The sequence below is a fragment of the Alligator sinensis genome, unplaced genomic scaffold (assembly GCF_000455745.1).
Source record: "Alligator sinensis unplaced genomic scaffold, ASM45574v1 scaffold205_2, whole genome shotgun sequence".
Classification (NCBI taxonomy): domain Eukaryota; kingdom Metazoa; phylum Chordata; order Crocodylia; family Alligatoridae; genus Alligator; species Alligator sinensis.
The window spans coordinates 991126-995377 of record NW_005842563.1 but is presented as its reverse complement, the minus strand read 5'-3'; the positions used below and the strand labels follow the sequence as shown (position 1 = coordinate 995377).

Genomic DNA, 4252 nt, shown 5'->3' with positions numbered 1-4252 from the left:
CTGTACAGCCTTTTCCATGTAAGCATTGCATCTCCACTCCCCACTTTTTTCTCCTTCCCACTCCTCAACCCTGGGCTTAGTTGGATGCATGTTTTATATGCAACTTAGTCATGTTCACACCCCTAACCCTACTATGTAGCCCTCGTTTATGACAAAGTATTCTCTTGTGCATCAAACTTTGTCATCTTGGGCCTTAACATTTTTGGCACCAAGGGGAGGGTGCCAGGGCTGGCTCTGGCCTTCCCAGTGCCAGCATGGTATTGTAGTACCTCCAGGCCTGCTGCCAGTTCCCTGCAAAGGGAACACCTGCCCATTTTTTTTAAGGGCCACACACTCTCATACACACAAAAAAGTAACCAATCAGCGTCTCAGCCTTTTGGCTAAGATCAAGAATTTTTGGTACCAAGGGAGGGTGTCAGGACTGACTCGGCCCTCCCAGGACTGGCTTGGTATTGCAGTACCTCCAGGCCCAGTGCCAGTTCTTTAAACAGGAAACACCTGCCTGTTTTTTTAAGGGCCGCACATATAATACTGAGCCCATGCTGCTTTTGGAAGAAGTTTGATGATAGACAATATATTTCCTGAGGTTTCCTTGTATGTGAATATAAGATGAGGGCTTTTCCCCCATGCTGTTGAGGGTGGGAGAACCTCATCTTGTATCTGAGTAAATACAGTAATATTCTAAATAGATAAGCCAAACAAAAAGCCAGAGCAGGAAGAGGCAGAGAAAGGTGAAAGAGTTTGCTGAAGCTTACACAGCAACACTTCTGACGCACTTTCCAATATCTCTAAGAAAAGGAAAACTACCACCCTCTAAGATGCAGTTCAAATAATCCAGCTGCTGTAGAAGAAGCTCCTTTGATCTGCTGTTGATTTAGAAAGGGATTGAAAATGCTTCAGTTCCATTGTTTAAACCACCATTGCCAGACAGTCATTACTATCAGCACATTTTGCAAGTTAGATTAAACAGGCTAGGCTTAATTGAAAGATAAGAGGAAGTTAGCCATGTTAGTCTGAAATCAGGCAGAAGGCAGAGTAAATTTGCACCTTATAGACAAACTAAATCATAGTTGTATACCATAAGTTTTTATAAGCAGAGGTCTTACTTCATCACAGCATCTGAAGAAGTAAGCCTTTTGCTTCTGTCTTAATTGAAAGATGTTACCCATGTGGGCAAGTAGTCAGCAATTTGTCTTCATATCTTAACCCTGATGACATATCCCAGTGTCCTATTTGTACAGACCCCTGGTTCAAATTCAGAGTCATGCAGGGTAAACAAGGTTCTCTGACAATCAAAACAAATACCTGTAATAAATAGCTATAACAAGCAACACGTGCCTGTGCTAAATCAGCTTTGAAACACTGCCAAACTACATCATCTGGATACAAAAGGGCACCGTGCTACTTGACGTATATACACTGTTTCATCATGGCATTACTACATTCAAGTCCCCATTGGCTTATACTGATTGAAGTTATTTAAGAAACTATCAATGACTTAATTGGAACAAGAGCTGTAAAACATGTTCTGTTCTGACAAACTTAATGCAATGTTTTAGACAGGTGATTAAAAGAATTATGAAATCATACTGGCTTCTTAAACCATGTATTTTTTCAGGCCTAGGGACAGAAATTGCACATAAACCAGAATAAGTGATTAGAAACTGTTTCAAATCTGTAACACAACAGAAGTTCATATAAACCACTTTAAAAATTGCCCAAACTGATTTAAGCCTGGATGAATGCAATACCAGACTTAACTGATTTAGGTTAAACCAGTTTATTGATTTTCTGTCCCAGATCCCCTCCAGATTCAAGTTAACTCACAGTCCCTCAGCATCCCAGGGTGCTTTGCACCTCCTCCACAAACCTCCTCCCCTCACAGGGTAAGCAAATTAGCCTTGACCCAAGCTGTCTGCTCTAGCCCAGCAGGAAGGCATGCTGTAGCAATCTCCAGCTTTTGACCTGAGCCACTGCAGGCATGTGGCTGCATTTCCAGAATCAAAAGTGAATAACTTTTCACTTGCTTATTGGTTCAATCTATGCAGTTTAGACTAACCTGTGAAGCTTGAATCAATTCAGCCTCAGGCTTTTTGATTGTACTTAGCCCAGATGCCTTATTCTCAACTCTAATTAGCACTTTCAAAATCTCTGTCACCTTAGAGATCATTGCTGATAACTACTAAGGGAGTTTTAGACATCTGTCATAAAAATTCATTAATTGCAATCCTCTTAACTTTGTTAATATTAAGGGAACAGACGTGTCTCAATCTCTTGGTCTGCTAGAAATTCTCTATTCAGACTCATAGCCCTCCAAATATTTGCTGCAGGCCCGGATGAAGAATTCATATTGGTGCCATCAGAACACAACTAACAATAGAAATCTATACATGGTTTTACCCATTGTTCGACATCTGGGTAGAAAGGAAACCAAGAAGGAATATTTTTTTCCATAAAAGTGCTCAAAATTGATACAGCTGAACAACACTATTTATTGTTCAGGTTGAATAAAGTTCAGTATTCTCCTCCCACAGACCAGCTTGTCACTGATATTTGTTTTTGTCTTCAACTGAGATAAAAAATTTGGCATTTTAAGATTTTCCATGAGGAAGGACACTTGATCTGAGGAAGGGCACATGACACCTGAAAGTTTGTCCAACTGCTCTCCTGACTATACAGTTGATCCACTAAAAGATATCACAAAAAATCCTTACATATTTCCTGGACCATCATGGCTATAACACTCCAACCCTACAACATAGAACAGAAATTCCAAAAAAAATTATTAGAAGTATCGAAACATTCCCTTTTGATATCTTTTAGCAAAAGAAAACTTTTTTTTTTTTTTGCATTTTTAGTATCAACATGGAAAATTTCAGCTTGTGGAAATGATCTGAAATACACCATTTTAAAAGCATTTCAGTGACAACAGCACTTTCCAATTATGGTGCTTTTCCTAATGTAAGTGATAGTTCAGATTCCCAAGACCTAATCTATTCTATGATTCAGGAATAAATACTAGGAGGTAATGAGAACTAAGCTTACAGAAAATGTTGCATCACAAGAAGATGCCATTTCAGAGGTTTCATCTGAATTTATTCTTTTTAATTTTCAGTCATGTAAAAAAAATATTTCATGTCAAGTCAGAATATGAAATATTCCAATCTGGACTGAATTTATACAAATGAAGTATGCTTTTTATTTTCCCTGGTGGAAAATATTTTTTGGAGAAAAAAGAAAATGAAACACACATACCATACCACATGTGCAAGGTTTTCTACCAACATTTTTCCCCCTTGAAAGCACATTATTCAATTAAAAAAACCCAAAACAACTTAATGAGACATTTCTACCACATTTATTCTTAATTAGTTATGCAAGCAATTCAGTGTGTTTTCAAAATCATTTAACATTTTAAGTAGCATAAAAGTGCTTAAGCTGCAACTACAGTAGGAGGTTGGGCTGATAAAAGATTTTTTTAATTGACAAGAAGCTTGAATGTTTCTTTACTTCACAGGCATGGAAGCTGATCCTTTTACTCTTTCAAAATAAGTTATGGAAGAGTTGTAATTGCAAGAGGATTTTTTTTTATTTAAGGAAATTTTTTCTTGTCCTAAATCAATTCCAATTCCATGAGTCATTCAAGAACCATATGTGGCCCTGCTACCAGCAAGCATCCTTTACCTCTGCCTGGGGCTTCAGATGCTTCCAAATGCTTTGGCAGGCATCTTACTTTCAGGCCCAAACCTGGAGGTTTGGGATTTGGTTGCCCCCAAGTTTCACTTGCCCTCAGCCATGTGGCCACAGGAGCAAGCTAGGGAGAAGTCTCCTATTTCCATAAAGTTGGCATATAGCCAAGATCTTCCCACTGGAATTGAAAGTGGAATGCATTACCTTGGTCAGGGTACTACCCCCTGCCACACTGATGGTCTTCCCCAGCCAGTAGGAAAACCACCTTGGTGGTCATGGGTTTGCAACTCATTCCAACAGTGTTGAAAAATGAATTAGGACATGGCCCATTTTCAGAAGAGGCCACGTTTAGACAAAATCCTTCCCATTTGGGAGATATGAATAGGAAGGATGTTTCTGAAGTTGCTACATAGTTCTCTGTCTCCTGATCATGATCTCAAATACAGTTCTCACTTAGCCTGTTTGTGCCTTCTAAATTAGCTACTGGCTCACATTTCACATGGGGGTCTTCACAAGCAGGCAAAAGTTAACCTTCAGTGCTCTCATTGCGGTCAGCTCTCAC

General features: G+C 39.2%; 1 pseudogene; it reads left to right on the top strand.

Moving 5' to 3' along the window:
- The first annotated feature begins 360 nt into the window (after positions 1-360).
- Positions 361-483, top strand: LOC112551695 (annotated as a pseudogene).
- The last annotated feature ends 3769 nt before the right edge of the window (positions 484-4252 follow it).